We start from the raw sequence: 18,586 nt of genomic DNA, 5'->3' as shown, positions 1-18,586 counted from the left end.
ACCACTTTTTTTTTGCTTTGCTCAACACACACATCCAAACACCCGGGCAACGCAGGGCTGAAATTCTAGTATATCTATAAAAGTGAACGTGTGTGTGTGTGTCTGTGTACACTTACCTATGCAATAACTCTGTCAGTTTCCAGTCTACAGACTCGAAATTTGGGACCAAGTAAAGAATAGATACCCTGTAGCAGACGCCGCCGCCTGGCGGTGCCTGGCGCACATTTCAACTAACACCGGTGATTCGACCTTGACATTGGCACAAGCACATGACGTCGGTTGTTTGTAAACACGTCAAATAGAAAACATGCTCGAATATTCGCCAGCAATTTTAAAAAAAATATATTTACAAAACTTTTGAGGATTTAAAAAAAAGTATATATTTACAAAACATTTTTTAAAGTAAGTAACAAAACGAACGTATTTAAATAAAAGATATTTAAATAATGGGTGTCTCTTTCTGTTTCGGATTTTTGAGACCAAGATTGATTTTTATGTGTAATGTACATAGGTACACAGGGGACGATAACAGGGAGAACACTGGCAAAAAATGGGCGGTGCAAACAGAAGACAACATGTAGATACTTGCGGTCGGCTCTTGGCTGAATAAAGTCTTAAAAAAAACTCGACGTTTGCGTTCTCAGTGAAAAACACCACATGGCGACGAGGATGAGATCATTTCTCATAAAGGGGAAAGTTATTTACACTTTTTCTCTGAAAAACATAGCGTTTAATAGAAATTAAATAGCGACATATTTCTACCTGCACACACGCATTTTAAAAACATGATGTCTTATGGTAAAATCAACGAATTCTCGCCGAGTGGAGGTGATTGGGACACCTACTCAGAAAGATTGGAGTATTATTTCGAGGCTAACGGAATACAAGATCCAGGAAAGAAAAAGGCCGTCCTTCTTTGTGTTTGGGGTGGTGAAACATTTTCTCTGCTGAAGGATCTCGTTATGCCGCACAGCTTAAGAGACAAAAGTTATGAGGAACTCTCGCTCTCGTTAAAAGAGCACTGCAACCCAACACCGTCCGTAATTGTTGAGCGATTCAACAATACACCACGGGGTCTCTACAGGTTCAACCGCCTCAGTTTTGGAGTAAAATCAGCTCCTGGTATCTATCAACGCTGTATGGACAATTTGTTGGCAAATGAACCACATGTCGTATGTTATCAGGACGACATACTAATTACAGGATCATCAGACGCAGAACACTTGAGCACCCTCGATCGAGTGTTAGGGAAACTCTCAGAATCTGGTCTCCGCGTTCGTCTGGACAAGTGCAAGTTCATGGCACCCTCCGTAACCTACTTAGGTCATTGGATTGACTCCGAAGGCCTTCACCCTACAACAGAAAAGATCCGTGCCATCCGGGATGCACCAGCCCCATGCAATGTGACCGGACTTAAGGATTTCTTGGGCTTATTCCAGTTCTACGCTAGGTACGTCCCCAACGTCACAGATAAGTTGGGCCCCCTCTATTATCTACTGCGGAAAGGTGTCTCTTGGACGTGGGGCACCCCCCAATTAAAAGCTTTTCAGCGAGCCAAAGATGCATTGCAGACCACAAATGTCCTGGTTCACTATGATCCGAAGAAGGAACTGGTACTGACCTGTGACGCCAGTTAATATGGTGTCGGAGCTGTTTTGTCGCACATCTTTGCCGACGGTTCTGAGAAACCTGTTGCTTTTGCTTCGAGAACAATGTCACTGGCTGAGAAAAATTATAGTCAGTTGGACAAGGAGGGACTGAGTATTATCTTTGGGGTTAAAAAGTTTCATCACTACTTATTTGGACGTGCATTCCGTATCATTACGGATCATAAGCCACTTATCAGCCTCCTTAGCCCAACAAAGCCAACATTGGACATCCTGCCACCAAGAATAATACGTTGGTCACTGTTGATGAGTGCTTACGATTACACGATAGAATATAGGCCTGGTTCACACATCATAACTACCGACGCAATGAGTCGTCTCCCCCTGCAGGAAGCATTAGATGTCCCAACACCAGGCTGCATCATACATCTCATGGATCACCTGGACAATTCCACCGTTGACTCGACTGACATTTGTGCTCATACACGCAAAGACCCCATCCTCTCTAAGGTTGTTCAAGCCACACAACATGGAGGGTGCAATCTCCCACCCGTATTTACCATTTCACGCTCGTAAAAACGAACTAAGTGTTAAAAGGGGGTGCCTGCTGTGGGGTTCACGAGTGGTAATTCCCCACCATCTAAGGCAGAGAGTGTTGGAGGAGCTTCACCAATGCCACCCTGGTATAGTCAAGATGAAGGCCCTCGCCCGGACCTATGTATGGTGGCCTGGGATAGATGCTGACATCGAAAAAAAGGTGGACAACTGTTACCCTTGCCAGTGCTCCAGAAGTCTACCTGCTAAGGCACCACTACACCCCTGGGAATGGCCAGCTGAACCTTGGCAGCGGGTTCACGTTGATTATGCCGATTACAATGGCCAATACCTGCTTGTCATTACGGATGCACACTCAAAATGGGTTGATGTCTATACCAAAAGTGCAGCTACTTCAGCCACTACAATTGAAAGGTTGAGGCGCTGTTTTGCTACTTATGGTCTCCCGCACATTGTTGTCAGTGATAATGGCCCATGCTTCACCAGTTCAGAATTTGCAGAGTTCATGAAACGGAATGGTATCAGACACAAATTTGTCAGTCCACATCATCAGGCATCAAATGGTCTAGCCGAACGCTCAGTTGGGCTGGTTAAAAACGGTATTAAAAAAATGTCGGGAGGAACTTTGGAAACAAAGATATCCCGTTTTCTGCTGACATACCGGACAACGCCTCACACAACAATGGGATTTACCCCGGCAGAGTTGTTGATGAAGCGAAGATTGCGCACCAATCTGGATCGTATGAAGCCCGCCACCTCAAGTGTTGCATATAACAACCAAGAATGTCAAAAGTTTCACCATGACAAATCTGCCCAGATGCGTTCATTTGATGAAGACCAAGCAGTATTTGCACAGAACTTTGGTTCCGGATCCATGTGGTTGGCTGGTCACATTCTGGACAGAGTATCTCCTTTATCTTTTCTAATCAGATTGCAGGATGGCCGGTTGGTTCGTCGTCATCAGGATCACATCAGGTCTCGCCGTTGTATCACCGAGCCAGCACCTCAATCCCCAAGTGAAAACAATCCAGAACGCATTTTCACGGAACTAAACATGCCTCCAGATATGGCAACAGAAAATAACACACATTGACAGACTCCATTGACCCATGAGAATTCGCCCGATTATGAGCATCCAGATAGAGAAGTGAGTGAGCATACCCCACTAGCCCTGCCACGACGATCGGGCCGTACAATAAGACCACCGAATCGTTTTAGTCCGGATTGACTAAAGATTGAACTATTACCTTTTATTTTTTCTTAACTTTAAAAAAAAAAAAAAAAAGGGGGGGATTTAAATGGTCACATACTGAGGCAGAATAATCCTCGACCACAAAAGGGTCACAAGGGCAGTCTACCCTGACCTTTTTCCATGATAAATGGACCTTTCTTTTTTGGGGGGAGATGTAATGTACGTAGGTACACAGGGGACGATAACAGGGGGAACACCGGCAAAAAACGGGCGATGCAAACAGGAGACAGCATGTAGATACTTGCGGTCGGCTCTCGGCTGAATAAAGTCTTAAAACAAACTCGGCGTTTGCGTTCTCAGTGAGAAACACCACCTTATGTACCGTGTTTTTTTTTGGGGGGGGGGTCTACGTTCGATATTAAGACAATTCAATGTTTATTTAATTATTCTTTAAAACATTAACTTCAGCGACAATTAATATATTTTGAAAATAATATTTTCAAATATTAAATTTTGACGAATATTCGCGAGTAAGATTTTTTTTACATAAAAGATATTTAAATAAATGGGTGTCTTTCTGAGTGCGTTTTTTTTTTTAAATAAAAATAAAAATTATAAAAAGATCTCTATCTTGTGATACTACATTTCATCTTTATAAAAATAAAAGTTATAAAAAGATATGTGAATAAAATGATATACTTTTTAAATTTCGATTATTTATACTTGTGATTTTATTATGCATAAAAATTGCCTCGGCCTAGAAGGATTTCCCTAGGCCGAGGCAATTTTTATGCAAAAATCACTGACCACCGACATACATCGCACTTTAAATAAATATTGAATTGTATTAAAAACGTAAAAAAAAAAAAAGAAAAAATGGCCCAAACCGTATAGAATGAACCTTTTTTTTTTTTTTATATATATAAGTTTTAACAGTCTTTATTTGAACTTAATGAACTGTTTTTTTTTTTTTTTAGTTTTTTTTTTTTTTTTTACTGTTTTATTCTTTTTATCAAACAAAACTACAACTTTTATAATGAAATATATATTATGGACTGTTTTTCAAACATCGAAATTTTAAAATTAAAGTCTTATTTAAAAAAAAAGAAGAAAAAAAAGACGAGATGTTTTTTCTTTTCGAGATCTTTTTTTTTTCGCCTTTTATTACTTTGAAATTTTATCCAACAATGAAATGATATAAAAAAAAAATTTTTCGTTAAATATATTTAAAAAAAATGATTATAAAATATCTATAAAGTCTATTTTTTTGTGTCTGTAAAAGTTTGTTGAAAGTTCAAATAAAGTTTATAATTTAATTGAAAAAAATACATAAAAAAACACCTGGTCTTTATTATTTTTATTTTTTTTTAAATAAAACTAACTTTAATTTTAAAATTTCGATGTTTGAAAAACAGTCCATATGTCATTATAAAAGTTCTATTTTTGTTTGATAAAAAGAATAAAACAGTAATTAAAAAGTTCTGTAAATATATTAAACACGCACTCAGAAAGACAAAGACACCCATTCAGAGAAATATCTTTTATTTAAAAAAAAAAATCTTGCTCGCGAATATTCGTCAAAATGTAATATTTAAAAATATTATTTTCAAAATATATTATTTGTCGCTGAAGCTAATGTTTTAAAGAATAAATATTGAATTGTCTTAAAAACGTGAATTCCATGAACAAAGCTTCTTTCTTAGAACTGCAGTTACTGCACTGCACGCCTGTGGAACTCTGTTCCGTCTGCCTGCTTCCCACCTGACTACAACTTGGATGTGTTCAAGTCCAACACTAACAAATTCCTAATGAACCGCCCCCTTAAGTAAACACTTCATCAAATCTCCACACTAACGTAATGTACTTGCAATAACCCTTATCCCTGAGTGGCTTCCGGGCCTTGATAAGTGGTGACCACTGTGCAAAAAAAAAAACAAAAAAAAACGCACACAACCCCCCCCCAAAAAAAAACACGGTACATAAAAATCAATCTTAGCCGCAAATATCCGAAACAGAAAGAGACACCCATTTATTTAAATATCTTTTATTTAAATACGTTCGTTTTGTTACTTACTTGAGAAAATGTTTTGTAAATATATACTTTTTCTTTTAAATCTTCAAAAGTTTTGTAAGTATATTTAAAAAGAAATTGCTGGCGAATATTCAAGCATGATGTTTGCTATTTGACGTGTTTACAAACAACCGACGCCATTGTGCCAATGTCAAGGTCGAATCACAGGTGTTAGTTGAAATGTGCGCCGGGCAACGCCAGGCGTCGTCGTCTGCTACAGGGTATCTATTCTTTACTTGGTCCGAAATTTGATATAAATGGGACTGAGATTTGGGAAAATCTTTGTAATTCGTTTTCGGCCAGAAATTTTACTGTTAAGGGGTCAAAGTTCAGCGATTTGACCTTTGAGAACTCTAACCAACTCCTCCGACGATTTTGGGTCTAAATACTTGAAATTTTAGATATAGGTTCCTTGGACATGGATCTACCTTAATAATTTAATTTGAGCCCAAAAGAATAAATTTTGGCTCAGCATACACCTCCAAACACCCGGGAAACGCCAGACACCCATGCTAGTATATCTCTAAAAGTGAACGTGTGTGTGTGTGTGTGTGTGTGTGTGTGTGTGTGTGTGTGTGTGTGTGTGTGTGTTAAGGGGGTCATAATAGAGGTCAAAATTTAAAAAAATAACCGCTTTTTTTTTGTTTTGGCTCAATATACACCTCCAAGCCCCCAGGCAACGCTGGGCTGAAATGCTAATATATATATATATATATATATATATATATATATATATATATATATATATATATATATATATATATAAGTGAACGTGTGTGTCTGTGTGTGCGTCTGTGCACATTTTTCAATGCAATAAATCTGTCCATTTACTGAGATTTGGGAAAATCTTTGTAATCTGTTTTCGGTCAGAAATTTGGCTGTTAAGGGATCAAAGTTCAACGATTTGACCTTTGAGAACTCTACAAACACATCCGCCAATTTTAGGTCCAAACCCTTGAAATTTTAGATATGGATTCCTTGGACATGGATCTAACTTAATAGCTTGATTTGAGCCCAAAGCAATAAATGTTAAGGGGTCATAATAGGAGCAAAGTTAAAAAAAATTGACCGCTTTTTCTTTTTTTTTTTTTGCTCAACATACACCGCCAAACTGTCTGTGTGTGTACATTTTCTGACACAATAACTCTGTCAATTTTCGGTCTACAGACTCGATATTTCACATTTGTAGGGTGTATTGAGATTTGGGGAAATCTTTCTGATCGATTTTCGGCCAGAAATTTGGCTTTCAAGGGGTCAAAGTTCAACGATTTGACCTTTGGGAGCTCTACCAAACTCCTCCCACAATTTTGGATCTAAACACTTGAAATTTTAAATGTAGGTAACTTGGACATGGATCAAACCTTTTAATTTGGTTTCAGCCCAAAACAGTAAATGTTAAGGGGTCAAAGTGAAAAATATTTGACCCCTGCTGTCCTTACCAACTTTTCCCTCTAGTAGTTTAGGAAGCCTATTATGTAGAAAAGCATTACTGTACATATGCACACTTTTTGATATATTCATACGCGCATAAAGTTATGAACAATATATAGGGTCTGAGCAAAGCCGGGCTGAACTGCTAGTGTATCAATAAAAGTGAAAATGTGTGTGTGTGTGTGTGTGTGTGTCCATTTCCCTACCAAATAACTCTGTCAATTTTCGGTCTACAGACTCGAGATTTGACATAAAGAGTATTGAGATTTGGGAAAATATTCTTAATTGGTTTTCAGCCAGAAATTTGGCTGTCAAGGGGTCAAAGTTCAACAATTTGCCCTTTGAAAACTTTACCAAACTCCTCCACCAATTTTGGGCTTAAACACTTGAAATTTTAAATGTAGGTAACTTGGACATGGGTCAAACTTTTTAATTTGGTTTTAGCCCCAAACACTAAATGTTAAGGGGGTTAAAATTGGAGTCAAAGTTTTAAAAAATTGTCCTCTGCGGTCTCTACCAAATTACTCAGCCAATTTCTGAAGTGTTACTTATTTGGAGTGCTATTTATAGGAAATATAGCCAAACAGATGAGCGAGTAAATCGATTTTTATTTACCATGAGAGCTAGGCCGGTAAGCTTACATCCGGGCCTATACAAAGGGAGGTAATTGGTTTAGTGCATTACTACAACATCCCCTCTGTTTAATTCATTGTGTATATTTGTGTGCGTGTGTGTGTTCTTTTGTTTTTTGTTTTGTTTTTGTGACAGTTTATGTCATTGGTTTGTAAAGTGGGGTCAGTCTTTATATTGCGAGGGTTTTCTTATAGTTCTGCCAGATTTGGTTTGGAGTGGACCATACCTGCTTTTGTCCTGTAGGGGTGTGTTGCTGTTGGTTTTGTTGGTTTTCTCCTCAGCCTTTGTTTCCTCTGGTTTGGTTGTATCATGTGGGATATCAGGTTCAGGGATTTGAAAGCGTACTTTCTTAGTTGCTGGGAAAGGTATGACATGCAGGTGGGTGCGGCTGCGACAGAGTCTTACACCATTAGGCGTTTCGACTATATAACTACTGGGTCCCTCATCATTTTGAAGGATGGTCAACCGATGCCATGTGTGATCCATCCTGTTGAGTATCCGAACACACTGGCCTGGATATAGTGGTGGTAGCGATCTGGCTCTGTTGTGCTGACCATGGTAGGTCTTCATGTTTAATGACCTTGCCTGTAGTTGGTCATGGTGGTTTTCTTTGCCTGGTTCTGACCGGCTGGATAGAATGGTAGGTATTGGCCTGCCAAACCGCATTTCAGCTGGCGAAGGGAGTTTGCTATCTATTGGCGTTGCCCTGGCCTGAATCAGAGCAAGGTGGATGTCAGTTCTCTCTCTTTTGCAATTCTTTATGATCGACTTGATATGTCTCACATGTCTTTCCACAAGGCCATTGCTTCTGACATAGTGGGGTGAGCTTGTCACATGTCTTATGCCCCAGGATTTTATGAAGTTTTGGAAGGCATGTCTAGAGTACTGGGGGCCATTGTCGGTCATAATTTCGTCCAGGCAACCAAAAAGTGAGGCATAGTATTTGATTTTGTCTGCCACTGCCTTGCTGGTCATAGGCAATGTCATTTCATCAACGATGGGATATTTAGAGTATCTGTCGACGGTGAGTAGGTATTGTTGTCCCTCAATTTCAAATATGTCGGATGCGATGAGCTCCCAAGGCTGAGATGGAATGTTGTGTAGGAGCAGTGGTTCATGACTGTACGCATCCTGGTACTCTTGGCATAGTGTCCACGACCTGCACATCCTTTTAATGTCCTTATTGATATTGATCCAGTACACACATTCTCTGGCAAATCGCCATGTTTTTTCAATGCCTTGGTGGGCTTGGTGGAGCTAGTGGAGAATGTCTTCTTTCATGGTTTCTGGGATGAGAACTTGTCTGCTTTTAAATAAAATTCCCGATTCAACAGCAAGTGCATCGTGGAAAGACCAGTATGGGTGGAACCCTACAGGTAAATCACGGATGCTGTCAGGCCATCCTTGGTGTATGACCTCCTTGATGAGATTCATGGTTGGGTCTCTGATAGTTTCTATCGTAGCATCTTCTGCTTTTCCTGTGAGAAGTTGATGGTTGAGATGGTTTGGTCTTAGTTGACCTCTGTGTTTAGGGGGTCAACCCTCTCATCCAGCTCAATTGATTTGTTGTTGTCAGGGTTGGGTAGCTGGCTTAGGGTGTCAGCGAGGATCACTTCACTGCCCGGTCTATACATGATGTTGTAGCTGTACCCCTGGATCTTTAGAAGCATGCGCTGTAACTGGTGTGGCGCTGAATGCAGTGGCTTGGCACAGATTGTTACCAGTGGCTTATGGTCCGTGATGACAGAAAAGGCTTTTCCGTGAAGGTATGTATGGTACCGTTGAATACCATGCACCACGGCCAACATTTCCCATTCAATATTGCTGTACCAGGTTTGGGCATCGGTAAACGTCTTCGATCCAAATGCAATTGGTTTGCCATTCTGGATCAGGGCTGTTCCCAGACCCTTCTGTGAAGCGTCCACCTCGCGTGTTATAGGCTTGGCCTGATCGTAGTACGACAGGCATGTGTTCTGGGAGATCATCTCTTTAAGCCAGTCGTAGCACCTTTAGTGTCCAAGGTCCCAAACCCATGGTGCCTGGGATTTAAGAAGATCGCATAGTGGGTGTGACTTCTCAGCATAGTTGAAATGTATGGGGACAGGTAGTTCAACATACCCAGGAAGAGTTACAGTTCCCCTATGTTTTGTGGGTTTGGCGTCTTCTTTATATCACATACCTTGTCTGGGTCTGGTTTTATTCCATTAGGGGTGTAGACGTTCCCCAAAAAGATATGGTGGGCTGTTTTATAAAGCATTTCTGGCTGTTAAAGATGAGACCCGTTTCTGCTGCTCGGGTCATGAGTTTGCGTAGATTGATGTTGTGGTCTTTGTCATTCTGGCCAAATACTGTCACATCATTAGCAATACTGCCCATACCATCTAGGCCTTCTAGGATTTGGTCCATTTTTGCTTGGAAAATATCATGGGAGACGTTAAGGCCAAATGGTAAGCATTTCCAGCATACCCGTCCAAAAAGTGTCCTGCAGGTTAAGAGCTGTGACTCTTTATTCAGGTGTATTGACCAGTATCCAGCCTTGGCATCGAGTTTGTTGAATACTTTGGCTTTTGCAAAAGTTGGATTCAGTTCCACCATGGTGAGTATTTTATGTGGGAACCTCTTTAGACTTGCGTTAAGCTTATGTGGATCCATGCATATTTGGAGCGACCCATCTTTCTTTGTGCTGTATATGAAGCTGGAGCACCAATCTGTGTGTTCTTTGACCTTCATGAGAACATCTTCCTCAATGAGCCTATTGATTTCCTCCTTTTTTTTTATCATTGAGGTGGATGCTGCATTTCCATGAAGAGTCAATGAAAGGCTCGGCACCTTCCTTCAGTAGGAGTTTGGCAGTCCCACTAAAATTTCCTATCCTGTCAAACTGATTTGGGAAATCAGACATCAGTTGGGTGATGGACATGATGGGTGCAGCTGGACATCTTTTGAGGGTGTCGACATGAATTGTGATAAGCCTCAGCCTTTCATATGTTGGGAGCCCCACGACTGCAGGCCCTGGTACTTCTACAATGTAGAACAATGTGTTCGTCAAATCCGAGTCCTTGTGTTGACATGAGAAGCTAATAGTTCTCAAGCATCGGATGTGCTCACCTCTGTATGAGGTCAGTTTAACGTGTGGACAGGGTTTTAAGATGGACAGGGCTTCTTGAGCTTTGCCATACATCTGCTGGAAAGTTCACAATGGCAGAGTGTTGCCTGATGCCCCAGAGTCAATTTTCATTTGTACGGTGTGGTGCGTTTTACACTTTAGGTGGAGTGGCCTGATGTCCAGGGTTGTGTAGGCCTCATTCCTAGGTCTCTTACTGATGCTGTCCATGCATTTTGCACTGATGGTGATCGAGTGGAGGTGCTGCAGGTAAGCGTCCTGAACATTGCTGGTATCTATATGATCAAAGCTTTTCCCATATGTCCTGCCTTCGGTTCTCTTTGTGGTTTGGTTTCGGTGTCTGCAAGAATTGCTGCGGGATTTGCCTTTTTTTCTGTGGTCTTTGGTTTTTGCCTTTCTGCAGCATCTCGCCCACTGTCCCTTGCTTCCACATTGCTTGGCTTGTGGCTGGTATTACAGTTCCCACACTTCCTGCCTCGGTTGACGTTGATTCTTTCAGTTGTTGGCATTCCAAGCTGGTTTAGTTGTTCGTTCCCAGCAGTGAGGGCTTCATACTTCTGACCCTCGGTTAGCACGTTGGCTATGCCATACCCCTTTGGTTTGCTATAGAGCTCATTTCTGAAGGCTTTGTATGGTGTTGAGAAAATAATGAGCTCTATTAATCTCTTGCTCAGCTCCTCGTCTGTAAAATCACATTTATGTGCTAAGGTTCTGGCTCATGTCACAAAGTCGTCCAGCATCTCATTTTGTTTCTGACGGTACTGCATTAGGTGGAGTCTGTGGATTCAGAAGTTTACATTCACCTGGAGTTGACTTTTGAAGAAATTCCACAGGTGTTTAGTGTGACTTCTTTTCCTTGTCAGTGAGTCCACTGGCATTTAGGCGTCTTAGGCTTTGGTCGCATATACTGCGGCATATTTGCCTAGCTTGCTTTGCGCATTCAGTAATTTCTTCATCCTCTATATAGAGGTTCATTTTCTGTTCGAAAGGGACATAGTTTCACTGACGTCTAGGTCTGACCAGTTCATACTCGGTATGAGGTGCCATAATTTATTGTTTGTTGATATTTTCGACAGCAAATAATAATATTATTATTATTGTTATAATTTCTGTTTTTTTTGTTTTTTTTACAAGAGTGGGGCTCTAAGAGGTGTAAATAATAAATAATATGTACTTACGCTTTTTTTTTTCCAATATGGCGTCGTTCATATCCCCATGTAGTCACTGGCCGACTGTGTGTGCGCAAAGTTTTTTTGTCTGTTATTTACTTTTCTTCATTGCCATTGTAATGCTGTTCTTTCTGTATATATTTATTTATGGCTATTTAATCCCACCATTAGCCACCATGAAGTGTTACTTATTGGAGTGCTATTTATAGGATATAGAGCCGAACAGAGGAGCGAGTAAATCGACATTTATTTAGCATGAGACTTACGCCGGTAAGGTTACATCCGGGCCTATACAAAGGGAGGTAATTGGTTTAGTTCATTACTACACAATTTCTGGTCTAAACATTTTAAATTTTACATAAAGGGTATTCAGAGATAGGGCAAGCTTTTTAATCGGTTGGGTCGAAAATTTGAGCTGCCAAGTAGTCAAAATTCAAAAGATTTGACCTTTGCGGTGTCTAGCAAACTCCCCAGCTAATTTTGGATCTACCCATTTGAAATTAATACATAACGGGTATTCAGACATGCGGCTTTAGACTACTTATGCAACACAACGTTAGCTACTTTTACTTTCTCTACCGCTCTCCCTCGACCCAAGACTGCACCATAATAAACAAAGTCTCTGACAGCATAGACACAGCACTCTCCCTTTACACTAGCGCCAAAGTACATGTATTTGGTGACTTTAATGTCCATCACAAAAACTGGCTTGGATTCTCTACTTACACAGATGCAGCAGGCAGAACAACTCATAACGTCTCTATATCTCACTCCCTATCACAAATTGTTACTTTTCCAACCCGTTTCCCTGACCAGGAAGAACAACACGCATTACTTTTAGATCTGTTTTTGACCACAGTTCCTGATGATTGTATAACGAAAGCCGACAGCCCACTTGGGAACACTGATCATGCAGTTATAATGGTTGAAATCGCCCTAAACTCTAGAGCCAAAACTGAAGAGCCAGTGCTCAAAACAATGAGATATTATAAAAAGGCTGACTGGGAAGCCATCAGAGATCTTATCAAAGATGCCCCATGGGGAAATATTTTTTCTCTTCCTGCTGAACAGTGTGCAAACGAGACCACTGACTGGTTCAAAACTGCAATCAAAGCGCATGTTCCCATGCGGAAATTTTATAGTAAGCCCCACTCTCCCCAATGGTTTACTTCGACTTGCGCAACTGCCATTGCTCAAAGGCAGCATGCCTACCGCAGATTTAACCGACATAAGTCCAGTTCAAACAGACAGAAGTACATAGAAGTTAGAAGTAACGTTAAGAAAAAATAGCAACAGTTAAGAGAGAATTTACGGAAACCACTAAAAAACGCATTGAAGCACAAAAACTAGGAACTCATGACTTCTGGAAAATCTACAACAGTGTAGTAAATAATGGGCAATCAACAATTCCTCCACTAACCAACAATCACGAGGTTGTTTGCTCAGCAACCGAAAAGGCTAACATGCTTGCCAGTTGGGTCGATTTGCCTCAAACTCCACACTGGACCCTTCCAACCACTCCCTACCTAAATTTCCTATGTGGACAGACGCCATGCTAGACGATCTGAAAATCACCCCTGCTCAGGTGCATGCTATCATAAAAAACCTTGACACTTCAAAAGCATGTGGATCCGATCTCATCCCAGCTGTGCTATTAAAAAAGTGCTCAGTCGAAGTAGCTCCAGTTTTCTCTAAACTCTACAACAAATGCCTTAATGAATCTTGCTTTCCGGGCTGTTGGAAAACTGCTTCTGTGGTACCAGTATTCAAGAATTCTGGCGAAAGAACTGACCCATTAAATTATCACCCCATTAGCCTCCTCCCACTTTTTGCCAAAATATTTGAGACCTTAATTAACCATGCTCTAGTCCATCACCTTACAGATGCTAAACTTCTCACTGACCAACAATATGGATTAAGACAAGCTCGTTCCACAGCAGACATCTTAACTGTAATCTCTGAACGTATATACCATTCGCTGGACAATGCGGGAGAGGGCAGAGCGGTAGCTCTAGATATATCTAAGGCTTTTGACAGGGTATGGCATGAGGGTCTCCTCAGGAAGATTAGACCATACGGTATCACTGGTAGAATACCTAACATAATTAAATCCTTCTTAGATAAGAGAAAAATCCAGGTTGTCCTCGACGGTCGTACATCTAAACAATATGATATAAATGCGGGAGTGCCCCAGGGGTCTATCCTTGGACCTCTACTGTTCCTGATATGCATAAATGACCTCCTCGACAAAATTGCCTCTGAGATGGGTATATATGCTAATGACACCACACTCTGTAACAGGCACGACAGGAAAACAAATGAACATATATCTAAAGAAATGGCAGAAACACGAGAGGATGACCTCCAATCAGTAGTGGAATGGGGATAAAAATGGATGGTCACGTTCAATGCCGCCAAGACTAAACTAGTTTCATTCAATAATTACAAGAAACCCTCTCTACCACCTATAGCAATGGCCAACGACTCTTTATCTGAGAGTACGTCTTTCAAGCTCCTTGGCCTAACGTTCACAGGAAACATGAGTTGGAACAATTACATCGAGGGCATTGTCAGGGCCGCTGCAAGGAAGGTGGGCTCTCTCTACCATGCTAGAAAACTACTAACACCCGAAAGTATCCTGTACCTCTATAAGGCAACCATTCGCCCATGTATGGAGTATTGCTGTCATATTTGGGCTGGTGCATCGGCTACTAGTCTCTCGCTCCTTGACAAGGTTCAAAAGAGAGTCGCAAATCTGATAGGCCCTAAACTGGCATCAACGCTTCAGCCTCTGTCCCATCGACGAAACGTTGCATCCCTCTGCCTGTTCTACAAGTATTTTAATGGTGAATGCTCTGATGAACTGCAAGCACTTGTGCCCCCACGACGTGAACACCCTCGACAGACTCGACAAGCTGCAAAATCCCACCCCCACACTGTAGAGATCCCTAGATGTAAAAGATCTTTCTACTCCAGTAGTTTCTTCCCCAGAACCGCTAGACTTTGGAATTCTATTCCACATCACTGCTTCCCCAACTGTACTGACATGCAGAAGTTCAAGTTCAACGTGAACCAACATCTTGCTGCCCAAATCCCTACATAGTACCCCAGTAGTTGTTTCCCCTGATAGTAGCCCCCTACACCAAAGTGGCAATGTGCCTTGTTTGTGGTGAAAATGTAATAAAAAAAAAAGAAGCATTTTAATCAGTTTTGGGGGGAAAATCTGGCTGCCAAAATGTCAAAGTTGAAAGAGTTGACCTTTGTAAATTCTACCAAATTTCTCCGCCAATTTTTTGTCTAAACACTTGAAATTTTAGGTGTACCTATTAACTATGCCTCCCCACGGGACAGAGTTAGACACCAGGGTCGTTTTTTAACGTGGAGAAAAGGTACAAAAATAAAAATTGTCTCAGTCGTGAAGGATTTCTCCTCCACCGAAAGAGAACAAGAAATAGAAGTGCAGCATCTGAAGAACAGATACTACACTTTGATCTTGTCCGGTGTAGGTAACTTGGACATGGGTAAACATTTACTTTTTATTTGAGATCAAAATAATAAATGTTAAGGGATCAAAATTGGTGTCTAATTATAAAAAAGTTACCTCTGCAGTCTGTACGGAAATTACTCAGACAAATTTTGGTCTAAACATTTGAAATCTTACATAAAGTGTATTCAAACGTAGGGCAAGTTATGAACAGTACATAGGCCCGAGCAAAGCCGGGCTGAACTGCTAATATGATCTAAACATGGTAGGAAAACAATTCAGCACACTTTGTTAATGAACGAGCATTTTGACACGAGGAACGAAATAATGATTACACCGTGTTACGATGACCCAAATTAATGTTCTTAGCAGTTGATTTTCTTTTAAAATAATTTTACGTCTAAATCGTATTTTCATCTTTTAATATTGACTATTTTTGGGGGGTACTCGCGCACTTATTGATCCGTGCTGAAATAACAAGGTTATTATTTAAAAAGCCATTCTTAACATGGGGAGGGGAGGGTGTTTTGTACATATTCTGTTCTTTAACCATACAATTTAATAAAAACAGATATAATAAAATTTAATTGAAAATACTATTTAAAAAAAAATAGTGCGGATCAATAAGTGCATTAGCACTTTTTTTTTTTTTTTTTTTTTAAATATTTTCATAGATTTTATAATATGTCCAACACAAAACAAAAGTTTTATCACTTTACTAAAAAAATCCTAACAAAAAGAAATTTTCTGTTTTAAAAACAAAAGAAGAAAAAAAAAACGAATTCATCTCGCTTTGTTTTTTCGTATTGCATTCCTGGAATGAAAGGTAAGATTATGTTTTTTATTTTTTTTTTATTAAAAAGAAAATTCCAAAACTTTTTGAATAATCTTAAATATTACAATAAGTTTATTTTGATTGCAATGCAATATATTGATTCCGCCATGGGTAATGTTGACCGAGATGCAGTGGTGTAAGGGCAGGAGGGGTGGGGGCGGTCCGTGCCAAGGGGCGGCATTTTGAGAGGGTAAAAATCATAAATAAATGAAAGCTAACAAAAATCCGAAATTTTATGCCGAAAAGGTCATAAAGCATCGAGGCATTTAGAGATGTCAGAATCAGAAAAATGTGTCCCCATTTTATGAGGAGCGGCATTTTGAGAGGGTAAAAATAGAAAAGGTAATAAAAGCTTATAAAAAATCGTAAAATTTGTAAAAAATCGGAACTTTTGGAGGTATTGGAATCGGAAAAAATTGTCCCTATTTAACGAACGGACATGCCTGGGGGCGGCATATTTAGATATTAAAAATAAAAAAAAAATAGAAAAAAAATAAATAAAAGGCAACAAAATATATTAAATTTTATACAAAAAGTTTTTTAAAAATAAGTACTTTTGAAGATATTGGAATCGAAAAATGTGTTCCTATTTTACGAGCGCCACATACCAGGGGTGGCATTTTGTGAGGATAAAAATAGAAAATAGAAACAATAAATAAAAGTAAATAACAGTTAACAGAAAAATTTTAATTTTATACCGAATAGGTCGTAAAAAAATAGGAACTTTTAGAGATATCGGACTCGGAAAAATGCGTTCCAATTTACGAGCGATACATGTCAGGGGCGACATTTTGAGATGGAGAAAATAGAAAAATAAATAAAATCTAACAAAAAATTTGAAATTTAATCTCGAAAATGTTGTAAAAAATCGTAACTTTTGGAGATATCAGAATCAGAAAAATGTGTCCTGATTTTACGAGCGGTCCATGTCAAGGGGTGGCATTTTGCGAGGGTGAAAATAGAAAAAATAAATAAAAGCTAACAAAATATCTTAAATTTTATACCGAAAAGTTTTTAAAAAATCGGAACTTTTGGAGGTATTGGAATTGGAAAAATGTGTCCCTATTTTACGAGCGGCACATACCAGGGGCGGAATTTTGTGAGGATAAAAATAGAAAATAGAAAAAAAAAAAAATAAAAGCTAACAAAATTTTTTAAATTTTATACCAAAAAGGTTGTAAAAAATCAGAACTTTTGGAGGTATCGGAATCGGAAAAATGTGCTCCGTAATTTCCGATTCTAAAACCGATCGTTTTAAACTTTTAATTTAATTTTTCATTATTGGTACTAATGATAAATATTTATTGTTTTTAAATTATCACTAAATCTAAAATGATAATAACATCAAAATACGATGTAAATTTATTTTATTTGTAAAAGAAAGTTTTTAAAAAAAGTTGTATGAATTCTCTAGGTAACCTTTCAAAGAAAGCAATTGATTTACACGTTCCAGAAATGTTGAAAAATTAAACAAAACATTTTGTCAAGAAAAACTTTCAAATATCGCCGATAATTAAATGATACAACGGAAAATTAGCAACAGAAAATTACATAATTTTGGAATTGTAGAAACATTAAGCAATTATGGAATAAAAATCGCCTGTTATTATGGAATAAAAATCGATTTTATGATCGTTATATCAGGGAAATAATTTTTAATGGGAAGTAAGCGCTACCCCAGATACTATTTAAGTAGCTTTCCATTCGATAGTTTAAATACTGTCGAATTCCTGTCACGTTTCAAACAATCACGCAGTAATTGATTTTTTTCAAACTATTAACAAAATTTTATAATCACTGACGTATTTATGATTAAACCGAAATTTATTATGATAAATTAATTCCGGTAATAAGATTTTAATTTTTACTTATTTTATTAATATAATAATTGTAAAAGATAATACAAGAAAAATCTCCTTAGAACGCATACCTATTTAACAAGGCTGATAGCCATTAGTCGCGTGCTCTCGTGTAATGAAAGAATGTGTGAATGTAGGATTGACATGAAATTCTTAAAAATAAACTAAAATGATCGAAAAATCGGCTGAAATGACTTAAATAAATAAAAAGTGAATGACTTTAATGAACATAAGGATGAATGGAATGACCTTAAGAATGGCTTGAATGCTTAAAAAATAACTGGAATCCTTCAAAAACAACTTGAATCATCTGGGGAATGACTTGAATGGCTTTGAGACTGAGTGGTCGTAAAGTGGGTGATCATTTTACATGAAATTAATACAGAAAAGTGATCCCCCACTTTATATCACAAAGTTACAAACATAAGTACAGCATGTAGTGAGAACAGATACTATACTTTGATCTTGGCCAAAAGGCCAAGAAAAGGGTATTTATTTGCTCCCCCACCGAGCAAATTAGGCACAAGGTCGATTTTTAATGCGAGGAGTGAAGGGGAAATGGGGACCAACTTCCCAGGGAATAAGGGAGCTGCATAGTGACAATTGGCATGAAGGGTTACCCCTAC

General features: G+C 39.0%; 1 protein-coding gene and 1 pseudogene across 1 annotated transcript in view; both read right to left on the bottom strand.

Moving 5' to 3' along the window:
• The window catches only part of LOC145293381 (uncharacterized), a 163,139-nt gene that overhangs the window by 40,809 nt on the left and 103,744 nt on the right, over positions 1-18,586 (bottom strand). The gene's annotated exons all lie outside the window — the stretch shown is intronic.
• On the bottom strand, positions 18,216-18,450 carry LOC145293530 (U2 spliceosomal RNA; annotated as a pseudogene).

This window comes from Euprymna scolopes, chromosome 14, assembly GCF_053919585.1.
Source record: "Euprymna scolopes isolate OS-2025 chromosome 14, ASM5391958v1, whole genome shotgun sequence".
Lineage (NCBI taxonomy): Eukaryota > Metazoa > Mollusca > Cephalopoda > Sepiida > Sepiolidae > Euprymna > Euprymna scolopes.
This window is presented reverse-complemented; position numbering and strand designations above follow the sequence as displayed.